This window comes from Lampetra planeri, chromosome 2, assembly GCF_965212315.1.
Source record: "Lampetra planeri chromosome 2, kcLamPlan1.2.h2, whole genome shotgun sequence".
NCBI classification, from domain to species: domain Eukaryota; kingdom Metazoa; phylum Chordata; class Hyperoartia; order Petromyzontiformes; family Petromyzontidae; genus Lampetra; species Lampetra planeri.
Window position 1 is genome coordinate 12,397,171 of NC_136108.1, and position 13,012 is coordinate 12,410,182.

At 43.8% G+C, this 13,012-nt stretch overlaps 1 protein-coding gene across 20 annotated transcripts in view; it reads left to right on the forward strand.

Annotated features, from left to right (window-relative positions):
* The window catches only part of BAZ2B (bromodomain adjacent to zinc finger domain 2B), an 89,107-nt gene that overhangs the window by 36,062 nt on the left and 40,033 nt on the right, over positions 1-13,012 (forward strand). Inside the window, exon 1 of one of the 20 annotated variants that reach the window (XM_078607518.1) lies at positions 834-1,765. The exons of the other annotated variants lie outside the window; for them this stretch is intronic. The gene's annotated coding sequence lies outside the window, so the exon portion shown is untranslated. Of the gene's footprint in view, positions 1-833; positions 1,766-13,012 lie in introns of those variants that run through there. 20 annotated transcript variants of the gene reach the window in all.

Genomic DNA, 13,012 nt, shown 5'->3' on the forward strand with positions numbered 1-13,012 from the left:
GGAAAACACAACCGTTTCAAATGTAGGCTAATCCTCTGTGACGTACTGTAAAGTGAACAAATAAATGTGCAATGTTTAGGGGTAATGCACATATAATTTTCTGTTTCATTAACGAAAATATAGAGAAGAGGCATTTTTCAGAAGCACCATTGATGTATGTTTGAAAAGAACTTAAACATTTTTATTAACTTCAGCAATTGTTCATTCTTTTTTAATGTGATAATCCACCGTTAAGTTGTGGGATTTTTGGACCAGTTTATGAATACTGTATATGTAGCATACAAATTCCATTTGCTTTACAAAATGACTGACAAATTGTGTGGGTTTTTTGGGAGTAATGATACAGAAAATTAGATTTTTGTGCTGAAGGAAAATATATTCTGTTATTGTAGAAGAAGGGAAGAAAAAAATGTGTTAGGATTCCATTTATTTTGCTGCCTGATTAACCATTGTATATTTTGAAGAACATGGTATCAGGGTTTACAATATATTCCCATTGAATTTGCTCCTGGTGTTCTTTGACCTGTAATGGCTTCCTTTGTATCCAGCGTGTGTGTGTGCTTCGTTATTGGATAGAAGCTTTCCATCACACTGCTTGTAAGAAGGCAGGAGCCATTACGAAGGCTTGTCTGTCTTTGTGAAATGACATCCTTGAGTAGCGAGCAGTTGCCCAAGAAAATTGAACTAATTTTAAGGGAAATTTTAAAAGCTAAATAATAACATAAAAAAATATATGCGAGGTGTTTTCAGTCGATAATGTCTTGCATTGATTACTGGTGTCATTTGCTTTCTTGTAAATTAAAATACTGAAAATTTATGTTTGTAGCTACATTTCAAATATTGTTAGGTTTGTTTGAAAATAAACTAAGTGAGAAATGTTTTATATAAATGTAGGCTATAGGTTCAGCGACATTTAAACGATCAGCATACGCATCATTACTACATTTATAGTTGTAGTTTCATATTTCAATAAATCCATTAAAATATTTATCGAATTTCATACAACCACCTACTGTAGTTACAGAACATCGCGTAGTGTTGGTTTATGTCAGACGAGAGCAACTTATTTCCATAACAGAGACTGCAAGGCGGCTTGGTGTGGGGCCGATGATGCGATGCAGTGGGCAGTAAACCAATGGCTTTTGCCTGCAACGCGTATGCGCACGAATGCACGCTGGCGAGTGCATAATGAGCTGTTTGTGTCTGTGCCATCAAGATCCGTCACAGGAGGGGAGCTGCCATTTGAACAGCAACTAAAGCGCAGGCAAATGGAGCGCGGCACAGCTGCTAGCTCACACACACGCGCGCGCTCACACACACGCGTGCACGCACGCATGCTCACGCGCACACGCACTGGAGCGCACGCTTACGGGGAGACGCGCGTGCGCGTATCCTCTAACAAAGTGACTATTGCGATGCCGTAACACACGCATGCACAAGAGCTCCCTCCACGGCGGCAGCGGACGTCCCCTCCAACTGCTAATTAGCTTTGAGGTTCGTTCTTGGCTTTTTATAGCGGTCGGCGAAGCTGCGTTTTGCCAGCAAGAACAGGTGCCTCTTCATCTCTGGCGTGGTCGGCGTTCAGGGCTCGTGCCCCCTCCTCCGGGCGAGCTGGCGCGGAACCGGCATCCCGTGACGGCCGAGCTGGGGACAGTGGCCGCGCGTATGGGCACCTGAGCCGAGCGAGCCAGTGTCCCTCCTCCATCCCCCTGAGCTCTCCCCTCCTCTATCTGCTCCGCCAGCCCCTTCCAACACCGACCCCGCAGTGCGTACAGTCCGGCACAAGCATGCATAATGCATAACGAATTAAACATTCCGCTGTCGTAATTTGAGAGCCGCTGGCAGCTGTTTCATCATCCCATCTACTGCTTTTGGGTTGCTGCAGGGAGATTACTAAAGGAGGACAAAAGCCCCAAAATGGGGATTGCAGTGAAACACGTTTGCCCAAAGGGGAAAGGGGTGGAAAAGAGGGACCCAGTCACTATCAAAAATATGGATCACTCACATATATATTTTTAAATGTGTGAAGGAAGCATGATCATTGTTAATTGCGGTATATTACAGTACTTGACTTAAAAAACTTTGCGCACAAAACCTGCCCTACTTTTGAGAGGTGTAATTGTTACTCTGGTTCTGAGAATAATATAAGATTGCGATAGCGTTAATGAAGAGGAAAAAGAGTACACTTTCGATCGAAAAAGGCTCAAAAGCCTAATTGTAATTTGGTCCTTGTCAATGTCAGGGTCATCTGCTGTAGACAGATCTGCTTGGCATTTCCTGATAAGTCGCGGCAGTCCTGCAGTAAGCACTTTATCTGCGGAAAGACGACGGTGACAGTGAGAATCTGTTTCCTGGGTTTTTTTTCTAGCTGTCGGGTGTGAAAACCCTACCAAAGAGCTGCTAATTTAGTGGTAATTATCTGTAACATTGCCTCTGAATTTCACACTTGCCTTAGAGTGTGAGTCTCCAATCGAAGATTCCGTAGTTTTATCTAATGAGACCTACAACATTTGTACCCCATTTTTAAATTGAGAGAAAAAGAAATGAAATTATTTATACTGTTGTGTCATTGTAGTTTTAAGTCTTAATGGGATTTTTGCATGTTAAGTAGTTTATTTAGGGGTTCAGTCAGTTTCCTGCTACCCAGATCGTTAATGGGTGATGCATCTTTTTGAAGACGGTATTATTTTCCCCGTTAAATAAGTTGCTAATGGATTTTGGGAATAAGTCTCTTATAATGTCTTGAGGTGGTAGAAAGAACTGTCATTTTGTGAAATTGCATTTTAAGCCAGACAGTTATTTAATTGATGTTTGTGTTTCTCCATGCAGGTTGCTTTCATTTATGTAGCAAATATTTAATTGTGAAAAGAATTAACATGATCTGTTGATATGTTTTAACTCAGAATCTGGACATTAATACCATTGACATGTTACAATAAAACACTTTTTTAAACTCTGATTTGAGAGAAGTACACGCTGTGTTAATGGGAATGGACTCTACACTTCTGACAATAAGCAGTCTGGGCAGAACAGAATGTCCCCGTTATAGCTTGAAAAAATTGCTAATTTGATTAGCCATCCCCAGTGCTTTAGACTCGAGGCATTAATGTGTATAACTCGGCTAAGTTATCGCGGTTGGAATTCAACATTATTCACGACAGGCGAATTGTATTAAAAAAAAAACCTCAGAGCAAGAGAGAAAAGCAGAGATTAAAAAGAAGAGGATAAATGTTTAAGAGGGCCCATCGTGTACCATTAGCTTCAACGGCTGTTGGGTCGCCTGGGATAGGCGGGGCTGATCCTTCCTGCACTGAGAGGCGGGTGGGGGCAGAGGGGGGAGGCGAGGGAGGGGATGGCTCACACGCAAGGCGGCGGGATGAGATGTCTCTCCCCGTGGCTGTAGCGTGTCGGCAGGGGGTCCCCGCCGCACTACTCGACCGCTGCCACCGCCGCTCTGCAGCGCCGGCTCGTCGCTTTAGAAACACTTTAAGTGCTCCACATCTGCCCTCGGGCACTTGTAAGCGCTTTTAGCCTACTTTGTTTTTTCCTCTTCCACCTCCCTCCCTCCCTCCACCAGCCCACCAACCCCCCAATTTTGTGTTTCCTTACATCGATAGCCTGAGCCTGGCAATTTTGTAGCGAGTGCAAATTGGAATGTCGTTTGCAATGTCTCGATTCATTCTTCGTCGGTGTTCATAATCGATAATTGCCTGTAATGTTTACTGTAAAAGCTAATTTCATGAAAACTATTAGGTAATGTATATAAATTAGTCAGTGATTAATTTAAGGAGAGTGTGTTTTGTTGATACTCCTGTGAGATTTTTTCTATCTGACTCAAACAGATTTTGATTTGAAGCTTTCGTGATGCAGGGATTAATATTCTTGGTTCTTTCGGTAAAGTTACGTAGAAGGGAAATAATAAAATAATAAAAATATAAAACAATTAAAAATTATCACGATGTTTCGACTGCAACACAAGCAATCATCATCAGGTGTGAAATTCACAGCAAGAAAATTTGAAAAATAAAAGATTGATTCACAAAAAGGGCAATGCCAATGATCTGCTAGAAATACCATTCTTCGACTAATATTGTGTTATGGCCCAGATGTGAATTGTTGCAGAAAGTACCACTATTTTCCAGTGATTGGGAGAGAGGTATCGGTAACCTATTCCAGAAATGTGCAATGGCTTCATTGCTGTTCTGTTTAAAGGTACAGGAAAATATTTCCTCGATAGAGCAGCTTGAATCTTGCCAAAAAAACATGAAAACCTTCATCAAACACTTAGGGTCCAGCAATATAGCATTACGCATGTTATTTCTGCAGTCACTGCGAGGTCACGGAAGGGCAGTTGCTGCCTTGCACTTTTGCGACTTTCCGCCACCGCTACCACACCTCATGTCGCAGCATTGTAACTACACTTGGTATGTGTGGTGTGTGTGTGTATAGCTGGCGGGCTCGGTGCTGGCCACATCACCCCATCATTTTCTGCACTGGCCTTTAAAAGAGGTTCTCATGAACAGCATTTCCCCCATATGTTGTACGACACCCTCCAGAGCGAGTTTGTCGTAACAGGTGCAGTGCAACTAGATTATGTTGCAAAGAAAAATACAGGTAGATTGGTCTCAATCGACGAATCATAACAATTCGCACACAAAGGGGGGATGGAGTGAAGCCCAGCGACCCGAATTGTACGGCTCCCAGGCACTGGGGGGGTGCAGCAGGGCGAGTGGACGGAGCGGAGGCCCCTTGAACCACGGCGGAGCGCGCTGCTGTGTCTTCCGGGTGGTAACGCCTCTGATGCTGACAGGCTGGCCCCCGGCCCATCTTTCTGCTCGGCGCTGCTAATATGCAGCCGCGCAGAGTTTGCATTTCAAATGAGATACGCAGATGGGGCATGCAGACTAATCGTGGTGTAATGGGGATGGGGCTTACGGCGAAAAAGTAGGGATGAGGGGCCCACCGTAGGGAGGGAAAGAGCGTTTAAAAAATAATAATAATTAAATGCTTCTTGCCTTCCTTATCTCATGGGTGGAGATCTGCTAAAGTTCACATCCCATGATAAATAGATTGGAAGAATGGAGTGAGACATTGTCCGGTGCAATCGCAAAAGCCATTCGGACAGACAGCAAGTTCACTGTATTTATTTTGCAGACCGAGTTACTGCTCAACCCTCGGGTCACATTGAACCCCCTGACAACTGATTACTCGCTTGCAGTGGTCAGCAGTGCCCTGATCGGAAGGGCATGCATTCTATTTTATGCTGTAATCTATAGTTTTTATTTACATTTTGTCTATTTTTGTAAAATAGTTTTTTTGGAACCTATTTTTGGAGAAGCACAAACATGACCTTAAAGGGAACCTTTCAATCCCTTTTTTATTTTGTTTCTCACAAGAAATGCAGACACATGCACACAAATCCAATAAGACGCACATCCCTATTTTAACTCGGTTAGTGACCAACGTATTAGGGCAGACATCGTGCTGATTTTTTTACTTAGCTGTGCACTCATTTTAGGCTAAATCTTCCTAATTTGTCATCGGAATGCATGGTCACGTGCGGATCCTCGGCCATTATCATTGCAACAAAGGCATCCGAACCATCAGGGCAACTCTGCCTGCTCACACACGTGCACTCAGAGTTAGAGACTTAATTCATCCACACTCACGAATGTGGACGAAACACGGGTGTAGTGTGCGTACATCGTGGTTAAGAGAGTTTCTCTTTCGAAGTGCTGTCCCTAATGGACCCGCGTGCGCATTGCTGAGTAATTCCAAGAGAATTCTATTGCCGCATAGCTCTCTCGTGGCATATCATGGTTAGCCCGCTAATAGAGTGGCACTACAGACCGTTTGCCAGTCCGGCCGCCACGCTGCCACAGTTTTACCAAACCCGACAGGCCCTCCTAGATTAGCACAGGCAATAGGAGTCATGTTTCTCCTTTTTCAGGGGCCTCCTGTAATGTAAAATCACTTTAGCTCTCGACTCGCTTGCCTTGCTGCCTCCCTGGTTAATGTCATAACGCAGTAAGGCATGAAATCGCGTTAGTGACCGGCTGCAGGAAACGTTCCTTCGAAATGAGATGAAATGGACATTAGATATGCCTCACTGTGGTAGTTTGCTGTACAAATTTCAGGGGTTTTTTTTGTTCTGAGTAAAATGGTAAATTATATCGAAATAAAAAAAGTAGTACCTTCAAGAAACCAGAGGGAATAAAAAAAAATGTATGGTGATGGCCGCCGTATGTACTTGTTGAATTGAATGATATGGAAATGCACTTAGCCAGCACGTGCCTGAATACTCTCGGAGTTAGTGTCTGAACATATTGTTGTTGTTGAATCACTTGTGGATTAAATGTAAGCTGTAACAGCCGTACAGCATCGCCATTGCCACAGCTGTACCTGCGGCGTAAGTTCAAGACCCGAACTGGGCCAACGGAAGTTTTAGAATAATGCCTGCGAGCACAGGAACCCAAGTGACATCCCTGTGCTTGCCCTGCCCACGAGCCGCTGCGCCTCGCTTCCTCTCGAATGCCGCGGCGTGACATAAATTCGAGTCGCATTCCAGTCACCACTCTGCGAACGGCAAAAATCATCCCGCTTTCGCGTGGCAAACGTGCAGCGTAAAGCCGTCTGGTGCCCCGAGTCCCACCCCCCCGCATGATCCCTGCCGGAGCCGTTGCGACGGCACCGTTTGAGTTTGCGGCCAGCGCTGGGAACGCCGCATGGTCGGGCACAAACTGCACGTGTTTTTGCGGTGGCACAGCCCGTGCAGCTCGTGTGCCCTCTGCGCGGCCTCCCCGCATGTCCTCCCCGCATGTCCTCCCTGCATGTCCTCCCCGCATGTCCTCCCCGCATGTCTGTGTGCACAATGGCAGAGCTTGTGGGCCGCGTTTGCCACTGCGACTGCCCGCCATCTGCTCCCGTTGTTTTTTTCTTCCTTCAAAAGGCATCCTCATTAGGTGCACGGCGGCTGTGTCGCTTTGCCAGGCTGTAGTAAAATGAAGCGTTATAAATAAATAAGCAAGGCGTTTTCAAAGCTCGAAACTGAAATATTATGTTTGACAGTGTTTGCATAATCTGCTTTGTAACCTGTGCGCTGCTACTCTAACTTCGTCTTTCCCATCATCAAAAAATTATCATTGAACATATTTGTGTATGAACATTTCTGTTTTGCTTTGATAATTGAATACATTTTATATATTCTGCATTTGAGTGTTTATACAATCCATTTTTAAATATGTGTTACTCCAAGTATGTAGGTATTGCACCCTATGATGTCGATAGTAATTTAAATAGAAATGTGATTTCCCTGTTCATTGTCATCAGCCATGATCAATCCACTGCTGAACGGAGACCTCCCCAAACTGTGGCCATATGTCATGGTCCCATAATGCAACAATCCATTTAGCACTTATACATGAGCTAATTTCATCATCGTCCTTTTTGGGCATTTTTTCTCACTTGTCAGCCATTCTGACTGTAGTCTGAACAATGAGCCATCATCTCTTTTCAAAACATGTCCTGCCCGAGTCCACTCTCTTACTTTTCTGTGCAGTCAATATGATGTTTGTAACTTACATAAGTTCTTTAATCCACGTGGGCCCTCTTTATGTCTCTCTCTGTAATTCAAAGCATGCATATCTCCATACTTTAGGTTACTATTAATTCAGAGAGTAATCATTTACAACCACCCCTCCCTCATGGTAACAAAAGTATTTTGAGAGTCTGTCTCTTTTTATTCACACCAGTTCTACCTGAATGAAATAAAACAATACTGCATAGGACATGAACGATATTCTAATGCTTTTTTTTAATCTGTCCTACGAAGCGGGGATGTTGCAGTGGTGTAATAGTGAGGGCACTGAGCTTGCAATGCAAATTTTGCCGGTTTGATCTCCATTTGAAATAATGGTGCAAGTTTCTTGAATCCTACCCACCTCTGTCCACCACAGTTAGTCAATCTGCGGGCCACGTGTGGTGGGGTAAAGTTTGAGCACTCCCACCACTTCCAAGATGCCTGACCAGCGTAGAAGAGTATGTACGTTGAACTTATTTCGCACCTTATGTAGCAAACCGTGCTAATCGGAGGTAGGGGGGCAGGACAACAAATTAAACACAAAACACCCTCCCTGAGGGGATCTACAGAGTTCCATTTAGTCGAGGCCCTTCTACCAGCAGTGGCTTGAGCAAGCGATTGCAAGGCTGCATCTTATGCACCACATTTTGCAAGCAAGACAGTGGCTCGCCTTGCTCACACTGACACCGCTCATGATCTGCTTGATATTGTCTACCGCTAAACATCGGCCTGTTAATATTTGTCCCACTCACAATTCTATGAACATGAATTGTCATGCTTCGGGGTCACGATTTGACTAGAGAATACATAAAAAAATGTATTGACACCGGTGAATTATATTATCTGTAAGCGCTATTATTATCTCACACAACTGGATGTGTGTATCATGAGCAAAAAAATTGACAAATCGATGCACCGTTACACCGCTGGTTATACACATTTCGTACATCAGTTCTCCAACCTATGCACCTGACAGCAGCAGCTGGATTACTTCCCTCGATGCATCATTATACCCTTACCACTAAGGTTTTTCTGCCCATAACCCAGTTTTTACCATGTTTTGGGATGGGTTTGGAGTTTGGGGCTGCACGATGACTTTTCTGGAACCTGATAGGCACACACAAGGGGGCGGTGGGGGGGTGCAGGGCAAAGTCATTTGCTGTCTGCAAGCAATTATTTGTGTCCAAAAATGTCCGGCAGGATGGGATAGGGGTATTTGAGCTCTCAGCATCTGTGGCAAACATTGTTTGACATTCGCAAGTGGAAATAAAAATGTTTTGAGACCGTAAGACACGTAACAAAAAATGTCCTGGCATCATCAGCTTTGTCGCTGTAAAATAATGAGCCATACTTCAAATTATGTAACTAACAATGACAATATTAATAATGCCAATAGGTGTACAAAATGTGTTTACACGTAAACCCTTATAATTACCTTTGTGTGAAATTTCGTTCGTCGTAATTAATGAGTGCCTATTCATATAAATACACACATTTGTAACAGAGTTTTTGTGAGATTCATAGATGCAGGAAACCACAGACAAAGAGGGAAGGCAGCTAGAATGGGCACCAACATTTTCCCGAGCTCTGTGACCCTATACAGTATTGGGCTGTTTGGCCAACTCCATTCAAGAGTGTTTATGTATAGCAGATGATAGCAATTGTTGCTGCAATACTGGGCGCTCGGCCTCATTATGTTCCCTCACTTGTCACGAGCAAATAGCAAATGGTAGTTCGCGAGTATCACAAGCATTGAGATGTCCACGATGGCTTTGATGATGATGCTGATGTGGCAGAGATATGACCGTCAAATAACGCAAAGTTTAACACAGCATTGACCATCGAGGTTAGAGTTTGTACGGTTCATGTGCTTGAAGAGGCTTGGCTCGTCCAACTAACTTGTAACACAAGTGCATATTGATTGAGAATTGGGACCCCTTCCATGTGCGCCTGGTAAGCAGCCGGCATGGACCCTCGTCCCCGGCCATGAGGCTTTCTCAGTGCGTGCGCCGCCAGGGTAATGGCCACTAATGCTAACGCGTGTGCATTTGTGCGTGCCTGCCCGCCCGCCCGCGTGCGTGTATGTGTGTGCTGCATGCTCAGTGATGCGGTCGGTCATTTCGTAACTTGCCTAGAAAAAGCAGCTGACACAATCTTAATTGTCTTTTTTTTCTTGTTGCTCTGTATCAAGAGTATGATGGAGATGCCTTCCACAGTGTGTTTTCATCTCTCCTGGTTGTTGTTTTTTTACCGTCATGTTTTTGTTGGCCAGGTGTAATAACGACAAATTGTGTCGGGATTTGTGAAGCTCAAACCCTAAGCCAGTTTCTATCCACTGGTTACTGCGAAGGAACAATGTGAACAAACACGAGCGATAATATCAAGGCCACGGCAGGTGTTGACGTGTGGCGCGTTTGATGCCAACAGATACCAAGCTCGTTGCACTGGGCATGGCGTGGCATGCAACGCACCACCATTTTGTACGCATGATGCTTGTAACGTCTCAAATATTGCAAAATGGGTTTTCAAAGTGCTCTGAACATTATTTCATATTTTGTCTGCATGTCAATGCTTTGTTAATCTTAAATATCCTGGAGGTCAAATAATGTAACGTTTTTTTCCCCGACAGCGCTTGTTATTTACATCACAGTGATCCCAGCACTTTGGAGAAAATTGGCGTGCGCAATTAGAGAGCCAACTAGATTGCCATAATCCTAGCATGTGATTTCACTTTCAAGGCTTATTCATCAAATATGGATACGATTGGATTTGCTTCTTTAAAATGTCGTAAATGCCTTAAATTATAAATGAATATTCTCTGCCATCATCTAGGGCCATTTTTTGTAATTTACCAGAGGGGTTTATGCACACATAGAGAGTGTGATATACATGAGCCTCTAATAACCACCGTATTAGGGTAATTTGGTTGAATTCCATGTTGTCATCAGTGAATCACTCAGGTTCTTTATAGCCAGGTAGGAACCCATTGAGATGTAATATGGTCAAAGCAGCATAGCAATCCTCACGATCTCAGTCACACTTGATAACAATGTGAGAAGGGTGGTAAATATACCATTGTGAGCAAAACATTTTTTTTGGCAAATAGCAAAAATTAGTAAAAAGATGATATTTACATCTCACAACGATTAGTATATGACGATAAATAATTTTGAATTTTCGGCAAAACCACCTTATTAACATAGAGATTCGTATTAATATTCTTTAAAAAAAGATGTACATTACACAATAGCGGTAGCCAGAGCCAGCCAGTGTGTCTGACAGGTATTGTAGAAGCTTTGAGGTGCAAGCCCTACCACTGTCCTATAACATAAGAAAATACACTTAGTGTAAGGATTTATTGATATTTGTTTTTGGGTTCTGCCAAATAGTGGCCTAAATCAAAAACAAATACGAATCATTGTATTGGCTACGAAAACCTATGTTTTTTTACGTGCCAGGATTGGTCAAATATTTCGAATTGTATCATGATGGCAGACGTAAGCAGAGCGAGAGAGTTTTTTGGGCCTCGCTCGTTTGCATCCTTGACATTTAAGTTGTTCAATTCTACACTGGACAGCTCTGTAAGTTGAGCCTGTGTTGCATAAACTGGTAAATAAATAATATATCAGATTTCTAGTTTTCTAGAGATGTTCGCTTTATCCCATCACATTTGTTGGAGAAGAATATTCACTTACGTAATTGCGTGTGATAAAAACTGTATGTTTGTCGAAGTGAAAATGTACACTTCGACAGAAGTCGTATTTTATGAAACACTTAATAATCATCTTTTTCTTTCGCATGACGAGGGGTTGATCAGCAATGTTTTTACATGGTCGTCGAGGTTGGACGGCCAGTGGACGGCCTCAGGAGTAACCTGGGGACGATATAATATTCTGCTAAAGTGGGCACCGCTGTACTTTGTGGTCCTTTGTGTGAGATTGGTTGACTGCATTCGCACAGCGGGCTATTCTTAATTTTTCATCAGTCTAGCAGGAGAGAGCCACGTTTTCCATCCGATGTTCTGATGCGGTTCAGCACACATTCTTCTGCTTGCGAAGCAAGCTGAAACCGGGAGGTTCTTCTGTGGGGTCGGCGATTAAGCGCTCGTTTGGGACATTGCATTGTCCCTGGTTGCTCTCCGCTGAGCCTCAGGATTGATTGAGGGAACTTTTAGAGCTTGTGCCCGACCTCAAAGAAGGTAGCCACACTTTAATCGAGACTTTGAGAAATCCTATATATCCTTTTGTAGACGCAAGACATTTGTGCATCTCTCTTGGAAATTTGGAAGGAAGTATGTGGGAGAAAATTGACAGCCAGTCAACCAGCGTTGATTTTAAGTCACCTAGTTATGATGCACATCGTGATGTTGAGATGCATTTCTGGAGCCTCGGTGTGGGCGCTGGCAGATCAGACTGAACGCAGAATTTGGCTCTTGCTCCTGTATGGAGCATGCTGCCATTGGCTCCCCATGCTGTCCCTGCGAATTTTCATTTTAGCTTGATCCAGGCTTTGTGACCTTTTTGCATTCCTTTTCCCTGTGTTCAGGTTAGGCCAAGATATTTCAGGTTAGACTTATTTTTTTTTTCCTGTTGACAACATAAGATGACATTGAGTGGCTCTTTGGTGATCTTCTTGTTGAGGTGGAAGGCTGCCACTTGTTTTAGAGGAGTTGGTATGCAGTTTCCAGTGGGAAATATAAATGTCCTCATTGCCTTGAGGTCAGTGGTGAGGATAGCACGATCATGGTGAGACTCGTGCTTTGAACTAGGAGGGTAATGTCGTTGGCGTATATGATCTTTCTGGAAACCGTGTTGTGTCTGTCAGAACCTTGTGGCAGGCCATCGTTGAGGGTCCTTGTTCTGCTTATATGACCACTTAGGTGGATGCGGTATTCGCGGTCAGTGACTCTATTCGTGCTGTTGCTGTCTCTAGGTCACCACTCTGCTGGACTTCATTAGGAGTTTTTTTTCTCATTTCTCTATCCCAGTAAACAGTGTAGGCCTTGTAATAGCCATGTAGGATATTTATTTTATGGCAGACATGACGAAGGTGTGGGCAAAAAGTTAAATGTTTTCTGTTGTTAGTTCGATGTGCTGCATGTGATCCTCAACTTCTGCGGTGTACGTGAACCCAGTTCGCTTTCCGGAAGTTCCAGAGCCGCTTCGGCATTGAGTCGATAAGTGAAACCTTGAGACCAATTTGCAGAATGATGGGACAGTGTTAGCTGTGGAAGAAGTACTGCAGGACAGCATGTGATGCAGACAAAGGCATTCACTTGCTGTCATGAGAGAAAACATACAACTGGGTAGTGCTTATTTTTCGACCTCACAGAATGGAATGTGCTCGGCTCCTTGGGGTCAAATAACCGATTGACTTCTTCAAGTGAGGCCCAGTCAGTGAACTGTGCACCGGCTGTGTTGTTTTGGCGCATCC